The 15204-nt window shown below is 35.8% G+C and overlaps 1 long non-coding RNA gene across 1 annotated transcript; it reads right to left on the bottom strand.

The window, feature by feature from the left end:
• Window positions 1–289: 289 nt before the first annotated feature.
• On the bottom strand, window positions 290–2247 carry LOC122299680. The gene is made up of 2 exons (XR_006239719.1): window positions 855–2247; window positions 290–776 (listed from the first exon to the last, which is right to left on the bottom strand). It is a non-coding gene; the product is annotated as an uncharacterized LOC122299680 (long non-coding RNA).
• Window positions 2248–15204: the final 12957 nt, after the last annotated feature.

The following is a 15204-nucleotide window of genomic DNA, read 5'->3' as shown; positions in this document are numbered from 1 at the left end:
AAGTTCTTCATGGATAATTCTTCTTCTTCATATTGTGTTTGTCAATGGCTGTAGGACCATTTCGTTCATGGGTAGTTCTTCACATTTATCCAATAGTGCTTTGAAATTGTTATGCAATCGTTGAGCCTGGAAAAGATCAAAAAAGTCGTACTAAATTAATAAAGAGAGTAATATATGTTAAAGGAATAATAGATGAAGTGGCAAATGCGATTGTGAATGAAGTTGATATATATCATGTTAGAGGTTCTAAAGAGTAATATATGTTAAATGAAATAAAGCGGATATTGTGTTGCAAAAAGAAAACAAGATTGAGTGTGTGTTAGTCGAAAGAAAGAACCCAACTTGAGCACCACTTAAGACCAAAAACTCAAGCAACATCCTGCTTGATAGATAAGAGATATGAAATCAGTCATATTATGGGCATGTGTGAATGCTAGAGAGAGGAAAGACGGATAGAGAGGCTTACTTGTCATCATGGATAGGAACTCCCCATTCTTCATCATGGATACGAACTCCACATTCTTCAATCTCATGTTGACCCTCAGCTGCTTTTCTTGTGGATGGGAACAATACCAGATCGAATAAGTTCACCAGGAATAGCTATAACGAAAGGTAATTCCAAAACAAAATTCACAAAATCGGATCATCTCCTCAGGAACAGCTGTCAGCTATAACGAAAGTATTTCACTGCCTTGATCAATCAGGCCTTTTGCCAAGAACTTAGCAATCCCACCAACAAGGTAGTTAATTCCACCAAAATGCCTGCCACAAAGAACCTGGGACAAAAAATATACAGGGAAATAGCATTAAGAATAAACATAGAAAGAACCTAAAAAGCAAATCGAACAGCTTACCATGCTAGCATTGATCATTGGCGTCTGCAAAGTGTTGACTGTGCTCACAATGAAACATTGCAGTAACAAAATAGGCAAAACTTTTTAAGCTATGAACCATGGGATGAACCATATGTCCAGACTATTCAATAACTATATAAAAATTCTAATGGAATCAAGACGTTCCTTCATCCCATGCCTTTGCATCTATGGCAATTTAAGTTACAGAGAAACATGTATCAATGATTCACAAGCAACGCACAATGAATCACAAAGAAACATGTCTCAATCAAGAAAGTTTCAAAATTAGAATTTTTTGTTAACTCTGAAAGAAGCTACCAACATGTATTGATTCACCTGGTTGTGGTTTGAGTGGAAAATTTCTAGACGAGAAAATCTGGTTCATGATCTCTTTCAAGTTTGAATGCATTTGTTACTTTTGATTTACTTGACAAATAGTGAGGTCCATTAACAATGAGACTAAGGTTCATGTAGCCATAGCTTCTTTTCACCATCCAAACGTATGAACATTAGATTGATCATATGAGCAGTTCAGAAAATAAGTTAAAATCATGTAAGCATACCTATAAGTAAAATGTGGAGTGTACGAATAAAACACAAAATCTAATCTAATTGCTATGGATACAAATAAAATAAATAAAGTTCTTTATTTTCCCCATTCAGGTAGTTGAATCTGAGAAAGCATAATTACATCGTCATCATAGAATTTGCAAACTTAGCATAAATATTCCCCCATATTGACACCAAAGTTGGTACAAACTTGAGCAATCTAGAACGGGAAGAGAAATACGATTGAAACCAGTTAAGATGGAAAAAAGGAATGAAAAATAGAAAAATTAAAAGAGAAACTGCAATAGACAGAATAGGAAAAATGAAGAACAAAGATATCGCAAAAGGGCAAGATTTAACAGATGTGAAGCCATAGCCAGACAAGATATGACCGCTTTCTGGAACTTGTTTCTATGAAAAAAAATCTAGAAAATGAAATTAAAAAAAAAAAAAAAACTTGTTTAATAGCTGAAGTAGATATGACCGCGGTTGTTGATGGAGCAACCATTCGATGCAAAGGTTGGAACACACGATGGCTGATGAGAGGCTGCCGTTCTAGGTGATTTTTACGATTGGACTGGGTAGCTTGCGGTGGGTTCGCTTGACACAAAGAGTTGTGGTTTAAGGTGGAACTAGTGGTGGGTTGCTTTGTTTTTGGCATAGCAAAACAGAGGAAATTGCCGGGCTATTGGGACGCTGTGGTTGGGCTGTTTTCATGGTATTTCTGACGTGAGGTAGCGCCGGCTTGACAGAAAGAAATGAAGAGAACGAACGAAAGAGGCGCTAACAATTGGCTTGAATATTGAGGGAAAAGAGGCCAACGCTGGAGTTTAAGTTTATGGGAGGGTGGCATTCCCACGAGTTGCAGCGTGTTAATTAGCAGTGAGAGGGAAATTTAAACTTTCCTGAAAATTTGATGCAGGGAGGTTGGCGCTTAAGTTTTCTCACGTTTTTGTTTTGGAAATATTTTGAGGGAACTTATATATGGGCATATGTACACACACGCCACCACATATGTTATTACTCTTCTCTTTCCTTATTTGGCCTCTTTCCTTCTAATTTCTTGACTAACATTATGCTTATTCAGTAGTACTATTTGATCCAAATATTTCAATCCTCTCTATAATTAAAATATATAATATTTTTTATATTATATATAATTATATTATATAATATATATAATATTATTTTATTATATATATATATTAAGATAATGTTATTATAATTTTATGTCTATATAAAATATATATAATAATGGTATTACAATCTTAAACATGATAATGTTACCATATTTATTTGATCATATGTTTTATATTTGAGGCAACGACCAGAAGCGAACCGCAACCCATGATTTCCTTGCCATTTACGTTGGTCTCATTCACTGTGGAATTCATGGACACTATGTTCAATATGGCTACTCTTGAGAAATCTGCACCCGCGTTTTTTTTTTCCTTCCCCGAGAAGATCGCTAATAGGCAATTAAATTGAAAACTGAAAACTTGCTTCACGTGGTTGGCAATGGCTTTACAGTTATTTTCAACATCGAAAATCAAATCAAGTGCATAATCGTAATAAGGAACTTGACTGCTTAACTCACATAGGTTAAAATCTGCACCTGCTTGAATCACTAACTGGTCAAATAAAATGCTCTGCAATCATGCATAAACAAATCAACACCCTCGTGATCAAAAAAAATTATGATGCTTTCTGTTTCAATTAATTCTCATTGAATGAAAACTAACTCTCTATTACTATTGATAATATACAATAAGCCTATATATAAATTATAATATAAATCACTATAGTATTAGTTATACGAACACTATATCATTTATGATACTATTAACTATAATGATATAGTAATACTTATAAACTATTAATGATATAAACATATTATTAAATGATACTTTTCAACACCGAACAATATTGGCAATTAAATTATGGCCGCCTAAACCTTGAATTAGGATTCACAAGTATTGAAAATTTGAACTAGGATTTGCAAGTATTGAAAATTGTAATATTGCCAATCTAACTCAGTACTGTTGATCCCTTTGAGTTAGGATTTGCAAGTATTGAAAATTTAATTTTGCCTTTTGGCCATGGATTCGAAATCCATACATGAGGATGACAACTCTAGGTGCATTACTAATGCGCTCATCCTGGCAATGCAATATGCCCTTATTTCATGGTACTGTCTTCACTGTCATAACATAAGCTATTATATATCTTGTCTGTCATACATGTGAGCATCGTGTTGACTCGCGAACAAAATATTGGCAATAACGAGGCAGTCGAGCGAGTAACATGCAATCGGTCTAGGAGTAAGGTGAGCATCATGTTGTAGAGAGTCTGACAAACGCAAGATAGCACAAGGTGATGAATGATGGTTTGCCTACACTAGGCGAGCAAATGATGTGTTGACTATACTAGGGCAAGAGGCTGCCAAGTGTTACTTCTATTTTCTTTCTTGCAAACTAAGGATGTAGAACCAGGTCAGATTTTTTTCGAGTTTGGTCTGAAACCCGGAATTCGGGTGCATCCGGGTGGATAAAATAAACTCGGATCCAGTTTTGAGACCCGGTTATCATTAATCGGATCCTTCTTTTTTTTTTTTTTTTTAAATTTTTAAATCCCGGTTATAATTTCTTTTTTAAGTTTTAAAGTCTTAAAAAAAATTAAAATCTGGTTATAATCTGGATATCTGGGCTTATAACGCCATGTATGTGTTTGGCGTTTATATCCTTCAACCGAATTGATGTGTTTGGCGTTATAAAGTATCAGCCGAATTTATATCCTTCAAATATATATCCCCGCAGGCCCATATAACCCCATTTATGTGTTTGGCATTTTATCTTCCCCGGCCATTGACATAGCTAGGGCTGCCTAATATTTTCAACTCTCACTCTGATCATGTATTACATCCCCAAACAGCAACGCCTCCACACATCGCTTGATCACAGCGCCGGGCCGGCTGATCACATCTCCTCCTCCACATAGCAATGTCCCTACATGGCAATTTAAAAACACCAGCCTTCCTCCCTTAAGCTCACTGCAATTCGCTTAAACACCGGCTGACCACTGCATTGTGCTCTGTTTTGCACCCTCAAAACAGAGCACTTCAACAACAGTTCAAACTAATAGCCACGGCCCACGCTGCCACCAGCAACTGCAGCAGAGGGCGCCGAAGAATAGCTCACCACCATCAAACACTACCGTACGTAAGATTCTCTAACTCAATTACAACCAAAGTTTTCATGGTTCTTTGAGTTTTCTTTGTATGGTGTATTGTGTCTTTTTTGCTTATAAAGTAAAATTGTTTAGTAGGACCGTATTAAATGGTCAGTTTTAAGTATCTCTGGGATTAACAATCTAAAAAGGAAAAAACTTCGAACAGGACTTGGTAATGGGGAAGATAAAACACCAAACACATACTCGTCCCCCTCTCTCCTTAAGGGGCTGCATGATTTTCATCTCTCTCTCTCTCTCTCTCTCTCTCTCTCTCTCTCTCTCTCTCTCTCTCTCTCCCCCCCCCATACTAGAATCCTTCATTTAATCTTTTGAAAGCTTTGTTTTCATTTATTAAAAAAATATAATTAATACGGATCAATTCACAACAAAAATTTGGTGAAAAATGGAAAACAAAGTACGGATGGTAAGAGTTTACAAGTATGCAAGAGATCTGTCGCTTTCTGTGTATTTTCTTTTGTTAAAATACTACTTGGCATTCCTAGTTCGAGTTTCGCAAAGAAAATAAACAACTTTAATAAGACGTGAATTAGCAATTTTGAAAGAAAATAATAAATAAAAAAAACTTCAAAATATTACTACCGGATTCTTTATCAATTATTACTCATAGATTGCACAAGAAATTACAAGCATGAAACATAAATATACTTCTTCGCTAAACCTCATAGAAAGAGTATGGGTCATGACTTTATATGAAACTAAGTAAATCTGTTAAATTTTGTTGTCAATGGTTCTATCTTATTTCTCTCTTAAAACCACAAAAGATCACTATATTGATCACAATTGCAAGAAAACATAGTATCTAGGAAACCTTTGTGTTATTATATATTGTACAAAGAAACTTTAAAAAAAAAATGATACATTATGCATAAGTAAGAAAGATTAATACTTGTTAAAAGGGAAAATTTATTGTTTTTAAAAGGGAAGATTTGGTTAAAAAATAAAGCATGAAATCATTTATATATATGGGATCTTTCGTATCTGGCACCTCTTTAAGAGGAAATATTTTTAAGTCAAGTTCAGTAGTAGCATTCTGACTCCTGAAAATTTTTAAAATCAAATTTATAATTATATAGTTGGTGGTAAATATTAGAATTTTAACTCTTCGGGGGTAAAAAGTGAAAAAAGTTTTGATTTGAAAAACATAGAGAAAAGACAGGGACAAAGAAGGGGAGAAGCTTAGACCAACAACTTCTTCTTCCTCCTCCATTTGATAGAGAGCAAAAATAGATCTTGAATGGTTGTATCAAAATTTCATGGTAATTGCCAAAGTTCACTTCTTCAAACCCACACTACAAGAAATCAGACATTTTCCAGCGATTTTATTTTTGTTGAAATTAAAATCACTGCAGTAGCATAGTAAAAGCAGCGATTTGAGGACAATAAAACAGTAATTTTCTTTTAACACTTTTTGCAGCGATTTTTTACTTATTACAACGAAAATGAACGCTGCAAAACAAAAGCCTGTTCATTGCTTAAAATTGCAGCACTTTTTAAACTTATTGCAACGATATTTTCCGTCCGAGTTAGCAAAGTGATTTTGCAGCGCTGTATCGTTCGCTACTACAACTCATTCCCGCGCCAAACACCTTATAATTTCAGTACTTTTATATTTCCCCCCAAGTTTTTTTGCCCTCACATTTCCTCACTCCGCCCGATTTGCAATAGTCCTGAGAAAACTTCAATCTGTTCCCATCAACCTTCGTCGTAGCTCAATCCACCCCAACGAAAACCTAGTTTCCTTGCATTCTCAAGTGGCTTGAGCTCACTTTCCAACAATTTCTCCCATTAAGCAGAAATTCCATTTTCGGCGCTATATTTGTTCAGAATTTCCAAAGAAGATTTTGATCTCCCAACGATCAAACCCTAGTTTCTTGCACACGTCCTTCCATTTTATTTGGCAATTGGCGTCTCCGTTTGGGAAGCTGAATGACTACGTTTCCACCTTCGCTGGAATAGACGATTCTGTGCCTCCATTTCTAGTCCGAAGTGCCTAGTCCTCTGTTTTCCAGAATGATCAAACGAGGCCTAAGGTATCTCCTATTTCTTGTGAATCTATGAAACCCCTTTACGAGTTTTTTGCATTACAAACGTTGTCCTTTTTCAAATGTACACTTGTGTTTTTTGCTAAGTGATGGGAAATTGATGTGCATGTGCGTGTGTTTTAGGTATACTGGTTGTGTAGCTGCCTGTTGTGTTTGGAGGAAAGGGTGTGTGCATTAGATAATACATGGCATTAAGCAAATAGAACTTCTGTATTTCTTAGGATAGAAGCAACGATTTGGAGATGAATACCCAGAAAACTTCTGTACTTCTGAACCAGATGCATCTACCACTCAAGTGCATTTCAAGTTTTTATTTTTATTTTTATTTTCTTTTCTTTTAAGTATTTTTTTAACATCCTTAATCATTAAGGAAAAATTACAAAAATATATAACTTTACTAATACTCACCTCCTTAATTATTAAGTAAAATAAAAAAAAATCAATTACAAAAAGAATATATAGTAGATAAGTTTGTATATGAGTAGCAAGAGTATAATTTTCCATTTCTTTAAACGCTGTAGCTCAAGCTTGGTATTAAGTAGTTATCAGACAGAGACTATAAATTTGTTGCTTGTAATACTTTGTTTATTAGAAGTATGAATTCCAATGTATATTTCTACTGGAGCGTACGTGCTAGTGATCGACCATGTACTCCAATTCATAGTGTTTCTGGTTTTCTAGAATTAATCATGCAAATCTCCTCAGTGCAGCTCAGATCCTAATCTGATCTTAAATACCGTATATGAAAGTACTAATAAGGATGTTTATGTATAAAGCTAATTAAGACTGCAAGTAATTTATTATTCCAATACCTTCAAAATTTGGAGGCTTTCTGACAGGCTTCGATCTCAACATACATAGATGATCAGAAAGATATACTGCAGCAGACTGAAATTAAAGACATGAGAAGCTTGCTAATTCGCTAGCTAGCTAGGAAGACAAAAATTAAAGTTATATATACCAATAAATACACACTAGTGATATATTTCATAGTGCCAAACCTTGAACCATAATACAAGCAATTAATGATCTGATAGTTGGAGCTAGGACTAGCTAGCTACAGTACAGCGGGATGATCTGATGCTATTCCCAGATAAAAATGATTCCCTAACTAGTGAGATAAATTAGAAATGAAAATTAAACCATAGGTGTTTTTTTTTTTTGAGAATTTAGATTAACATTATGGGCTCATAGATATGTAGATTCATGTGTAGCATCAAAACATTCTACTAAAAAGTAAGTGACATGAGATGGTGATGATCTTAATGGCCAATTCTGCAAAGTCGGGGTAAGTGGAAAATTTTGTTTTAGATTAGGGGATAAAATGATAATTTTGATAGTTTAGTGATCCTATTGCAAAATGAGTGGCTAACGCTGGAAAAATGCAATTTCTCCCTCAAAATTAAACTCTAGAAAACGAATTTTCATGCTCATTGACAATACAATATTGTAGAACCCTAGCATTCAGTTGTAGCGTCAAGAGAATTTAGGTGCTAAGAAGACATTCAACTGAGTTATGTGTGACTAATTAACTTCAAGTAATTAATTAAATTACAGCAGCTGCACCACCAAACCACCAAACTCTCATACTTCTGGGTCTAAACGGTTCAATGGAGCTAGTGCTATTCCTAGGCCATGTTCAGTACATGATGATCAGCTTCTTGTGAGGAGTGGCAGCAGAAGCTAGGCTGTAGATTTTTCTTGTTACAATGTACCACCATGATTCCTGTTTCAGTCCTATCCAAAATGTGCATGTATGACATAGAAATACAAGGAGTTGATGTAAAGCTTTAAGGCAAGTGTAGTAGACCGTGGTGTTCTTGTAGATGCCCATATTGCAGAGTTAAGGTCTGCACTCGAAAAGCCTATTGTTAATCCTTGTCACATTTGATATTAAGTCCATTCCAAATTACATGGGGCAGCTTTGCTATTTCCTTTGTGTTGGGACTCGATGCCTGATAGTTCAGTTGCACTGCATAGATTAATTTCCTGAATCTATCAAGAAGTTTTTGAGTGATGAGAATGTGTGTTTTGTGGTGATGTAAAGTGCAAGTTTCTCAGATATCAGTATTTGCAACGGTTTTCTCTCATGAACAGGTCAAGTATGCCATTCATGATGCTTGTACTTGTTATTTGCTTGCAGACTCTCTCTTAAATTTGCTCTAGGCCGTTTTCATCTCCATCATGTACTTAAAGAGATGGCCTTTTTTGGATAAGTTTTTGTGTAAAATTTCTTTTGTGGGCTTTTGTATCTAGAAATGTCTTTTGAGGTTTTGAGTTTGGTGTTTTGATTTTCTCTAGTGTTCTTGTGGAGATCTTTAAGGCTGCCTACTAATATTGAACTTTTTTAACTCAAGCAAAGGACTGGAGTGGCCGGCATGCATGTAATTTGAGGCAGGTACTAATGTTCAAAATAATTTTAATTTCCAGAAAATTGACCAATGCTAATATATTTATTTATTTTTTACATTAATATTATTTTCTTTTGATTATAAATATATATAATCTCCAATTTGCTCCAGTAAGTTTGATTCTCATGGATATCTGGCATGGATCCACCAAAAATCATGCATGAATGATACCCAATCTACACATGACCTTATTAAGACTACATGATAAATCAAAAGAAAATAAAAGAATCTCTCATGAGATGGTCTCCCTGTAGTTAGAATTGCTTGGGGGAGATATATATATATATACACACACATGATTGTCATGTGAATTTATAATGAAGAATGACTCAGATTGTCCCCTCTCCCATATCTCCCAAAACAATCTTTCCATCAATTAACTCTTCCATGAGCCCCTGTCTTCCAATCAACTACCTAAAGGCAATGGGATTAATTGCTGCTATTTATTGATGCTATGTTCTAGTTGTTCTGCTTTTGTGGTAAATACAACTTAAAAGAGGAATAAATGGGGATTTTACATGATGGTTTTGCTCACATTGAAGAGAGACTGTTTTGAGTAACAAATATATTTATGTGTTATTATTTGCTGTTATTTATTACTAACATGTTCTAGTTGCAATTTGTAAACTGCATTCATTATATTTTCTGGGTCACTTAAATTTGGGTTCCACTCTAGCTGAATCCAAGCTAGAGTGGGGTTCTTATGTTACAAACATCATGGATTTTAAGCCTAACCCACATCTATGCACTCTAAAGACAGCATCGGCTCCTGGTTTTTGTGTTTCAAACTTTTCTTTCTAGAGTAATTCCTGAGTAACACTTATGTATTTAGAGAAGCTTAAACTATTTTCTGACAGTCATTTGTGTGTGGCCATTAATAGTTGTCAACTAACATTTGTTATGTCCAATTTAGCAAAATCCAATATGCTTTTAGGATAATTAAGCATCGGAGATGTAATATGCTACCATGGTACCATGGCTTAAATTGTTGCAGCTAACATGAATGTCAGCCCATTTGTGTGAATTGCTCTATCACCCTTACCGTCGCATCAACTATTAAGTAAGAAGGGAAGGTAATAGAGTTCCGAGAGGCACTAATTACTGGCAAAGCCAGTACTATTGATTACAGGTTTTCTGCATGTCAGAAAGCAAACCTTGGACCTGGAGGAATTCTTCTCTATTTAGAATTTATATTTCCCGAGACTTAATATGCAATCCTTTATAAGACTCCTTTCACCTTCAAATACCTGGTGTCATAATAGGAGCATCCAACTTTTAGATTAACAGTTCAAGAAAGCTAAGACCCAACTAGGAAAAAAATTTTCCATGCTAGAAGAAAAATATTACTACGTGCCGGTACCATATGTGAATGTTACCGGTAGTCTGCTGATCCTGGTAAGTGGTGAAAACCTGCGATTTTCATGTGTCGGGATAACAGTGTCTCTTGGGATCAATTTCCACATCACTCCACCAACAGTTTCAATTCCAAGGGTCAGTGGAGCCACGTAACAGAAAACGCGATAATAGCATCAAGAATCCCACAAGGCACATTGTCAGTGTTGCCCATATAGTTGTCTACATTATGGTAGCACCATCTCATGGATAAGATTATTGCAAACATATAATATGAAAAGAAAAGTAGTACCTTTAGTTTCTTCACCACCCTCTCCACTCAATATGCTTCCTTGTACAGCAGCACCATAAGCAACTGCCTCATCTGGGTTCACAGCTTTGTTTGGTGAGTTTCTAGATTTTTAGTCCTTAAGAAGCTGTTGAACATTTGGATAGAAAGTGCTTCCACGAACAAGCACAATTTCATCAATTTTTACTTGCAAAAACCGGCATCTTCCATAGCCTTCTTAAGATGGACTAATGGTCTTTCAGTCCAAATCTTTAATTCAGCTCCTCAAATCTAGCTCAGGTCAATGGTTCAGAGAAGTTAACACCCAATTAAGTGATTCAATCTCGACATGGACTTGGTGTTCGCTGCTAAGAGCTCTCTTGGCGCGCTCACTTTCCCTCCTTAGCTTCCCAAGAGCTCTGTTTTCCTTGCTGATGTCCTTGCCATACATATATATCAATTTGATGAAATAGTCCATAATTCTATGATTAAAATCCTCACCTGCAAGGAAATTGACCTTCCTTAGAAACTAATCCAAGAAAATCAACGAAAGTAGAAACTACCACCCAATCATCATCATTAGGCTTTCGTGATCCCCCGTACTCATCAAAGTATTTGACATATTGGATGTCTTCATCACCCAATAATTGAAAGGCTGCCTTATATTCTTGGTTCGCCTCCAACATCAAGAAGGTTGAGTTCCATCTGGTAGGAACATTAGTACAAAGACCCTTCTTCGATGTTATGCCCGCAGCCTTTGCAGCAACTTTGAATTTCTCAAATCTAGAAGGAGAAGATCTCACCCATTTCACAGCCATTCTAACTCGTGCAACCGAGTCATCAACATATTTCAACCCCTCAGTCATAATTAAATTCAAAATATGTGCAGCACATCTAACATGCAAGTATTCACCACCCAAGAATGTCTTATTTGCATCTTTAAGATAATTCTTTAGATATCCCAATGCGACATCATTAGACGACGCATTATCAACTGACACAGACAAAACCTTTTCCAACCCCCACTCCTTTATTGCGGCCTCCAATGCCTTCCCAATCGTCTCACCCTTATGATCAGTTATTTGACAAAATTTAATAATCTTTTTGTGTAGAACCCAATCAGCATCAACAAAATGCGCAGTCAACGACATGTAATTCATATTTTGGATAGAAGTCCAAGTATCGGTAGTGAGACAAACTACCAAACCCGCGAGTTGGCCCCTCAAAATATCTTTATCACGGAGGTACATCTTCTTAATATCCTTTGCCACAGTGTGACGAGAAGGAAGTACAAATCTCGGTTCCAACTCTTGGACAAATTCTTGGAACCCTTTACCCTCCACAAACTGAAAAGGCAGCTCGTCCATGATAATCATACAAGCTAACTTCCTTCTACACTCATCGGGGTTATACTTCGTATACCCCTTCAATGTTGGCCCACCGGCCCCACTACTCCCATCCGCCATTTTAAAATCTAGTCTAGATTGACCCTTCTCTACTAAGGATTTTAAAATTGGACTCTTCTTGCATTGTTCCTCTAGATGGACCTTCAGTTGGGATGTACCATGTTTCCTATAATGACATCCATACATTTTTCCACAGTGATTACATTTAGCTTGTGGGTTGTTGGGGTCACCACCCTCTGGTTTGGTAAAGTGTTGCCAAACTATAGATACAGGTTTCTTGCCCTGTGTGGGTTTCAGAGCAGGGCAAGGTGTACTCGTTATAGGGGTAGGAGTAGGGTTAGTTTCTGGGGTAGGGGTGTTGGCTGGGGAAGGCGAGCTATTAGTGAAATCCGAAGACATTCCTGATTCTCCAACAAAAAAAAAAAATTCAATGCAATCCAACACAATCAGCAAAAACTACATACAAAACTATTATTGATGTATTAAGTACTTTTTATATATAATGATGATAATTGAAATGCTACACTGTAATAAGTTTTTACACCTCATATAAGCAATTCCAAATAATTTGATTAGGAAGAGACATGCTTCATATTTTCCTTTCTCATTATTATTATTATTTTTTTCTCGGCCACTTTAATAGGCATTTTTTAATAGGCATTATTTTCTTCTCTCTTTTTTCTTTTTTACCCTTTTTTAAGTTTTGGCAAGTGTAGGGGTTAATTTCGTGTCATTTATATATAGGCCAAGGTAATTTAGGTTAATCATGTGTACGTTATATATATCATGTGGAGTCATGAGTATAAAACTTTATATATACATATGATAATTTTATTCATTCATTTAACAAATCATTCATAATAAATTAACTTGAATAAGACCCATTTCTATAAGCTTTTTCGATGATTTGTTTAAAAAAAAAACATTCATTCAACAAATCATTCATAATGCATTCTTTCTTGTATCATAGTTTATGTTCTAGTGGCAATTGCTCTAAAGCGAACCTCATGTAAGTCATAAGTTCTTGACTTGATTCTAAATCCTTCCATAATTGATTTTAATAGTACCGACACTGGTATTATTTTTTTACCCCTGGATTAGATATGAATTTTTTTACAAGTATTAAAAAAAATTATGAATGAAGGCCATTATTGAAGATTGCTCGAGTTTGTTCATGTGAGCCTTTGCATTCCATGGTTGGGTTTTAGAAGTAGCCATGCTTTTCTTTAGAGTGACAATGACCTGGAGACAGCTCTCAAGATATACAATTCTAAGCTTAGTCATTGCATAATATTTTTAAAAGATCGATATGTTGGATTAGATTGCAGAATTTCTCTGCAAACTCAAGTCCCTTCAAATGTGTATCTTTATTATTTATTATTTTTATTTTTTCTAATACCAGCTCTAGTCTTTAAATTTTAGAATTTAAATAAACAAAATTTAATATATATTTTCATGAAGTGGAATCAAAGGTTGTAGAACAACTCAGGAAAATAGGTTATAAAATAACTATATGAATATCAATCGACATGTTATAAAATAATTTGGATCGGGAAGTACGTGGTTTTGGATGATTGTAGTGGTTAGGAAGATACTTTTTCATTGGATGTCCCCAAGTATAATATATTTATATATATATGTATATAAATAATTTCTTTCTTAATTAATTGGTAGGTCTTTTTCTTATTCTTTACAATTTTTGTATTCAATAATTTTGTAAACAAAATTTGCAGGTTGAAAGTAGGGGTGGGCACTGGGAAATTAATGAGTTTAGGGTTTCGGATTGGGGTTTCAATCCATGAAACCCCTAAATCAATTTAGGGTTTCGGATTGGAACCCTAATTTAATTTAGGGTCCCAATCCGAAACCTTAACCCCTAAATTGATTTAGGGGTTAGGGTTTCAATGAAATTTACAACAAAAATGGGCAATCCGAAACATCCAAAATGTTTGAAATCTGAAACAATCACACAATGTCACAAACAACGAATCCACAACACACAATTCACAAATCCCATCCTCCATCTCCGATTCAACCCCATCCTTCCTCCAATCTCCGATCAAAACTCAAAAAAAAAAATATATATATATATATAATTTAATGGAGAAAATCAATGACCGGAGGAGAAAATTATACATACCGTGCGTCCGGCGTGCGTCGGCTACTGCTAGGGCGAGGAAGGAGGGACGGCGTGCGGCACTACGACTTAGGGTCGGAGGGGAGGGGATTGGGGGTTTCGGAGGGGAGGGGAGTCGGGACTCTGGAGAAGGTAGTTTCTGGGGGTTTCGGACGCCGGGGGGGTGTTAGGGTTAAGAGTTTAACCCACTAAATGAAACGGCGCCGTTTTGTCAAAGACAAAACGACGCTGTTTCATTTAGTGGGTTATTAATAAACCCTTACCCCTAAGATGAAACGGTGCCGTTTTGTCAACTACAAAACAGCGCCGTTTCATTTACGTATAACTTAAACTTATTAATATATATATTATATATTATATATATATATATATCACATACGGGGCGGGGCGGGGGAAAAACGGACCGGGGGGGTCCGTCCCCGTCCCCCGCCTCCGCTGGGTTACACCATACGGGCCGGGGGGACCCGCCCTGGCCCTGACGGTGCGGATGCCCCGCCCCGCCCTATGCGGGGGCGGGGCAGCGGGTAACGGGGCCCCGCTGCCCACCCTAGATTTTATATAGAGATAGGAAATCTAAATCTATTTAGTCCAAGTAGGGCTGCAAACGAACTGAGTCGATTTAAATTTGTACAGAGATATTCGAGCTCGATTAATATGTTTACTCGCTCAAACTCGGCTCAAATTTAAATAAAACTCGAACATCCTTACTCGAACCCAGTTTGTTAACTATTAATGTTGTTCGAATTTGATTCGAGCTCAACTAAAAATAAACAAACTACTCAAACTCAATTTTTTATTTTGAAATTTCTAATTTTATATTTTGATTAATAAAAAAATTTTAAATTTTATGAAAAAAAAAAACTCAAACCATTTAACTATTTAACCAAATAATTTTGATTCAAAGTTCTTTTTTTTTCTTTTTTTTTTTTTATAAA

The sequence above is a fragment of the Carya illinoinensis genome, chromosome 16, assembly GCF_018687715.1.
Source record: "Carya illinoinensis cultivar Pawnee chromosome 16, C.illinoinensisPawnee_v1, whole genome shotgun sequence".
NCBI lineage: Eukaryota > Viridiplantae > Streptophyta > Magnoliopsida > Fagales > Juglandaceae > Carya > Carya illinoinensis.
This window is presented reverse-complemented; position numbering and strand designations above follow the sequence as displayed.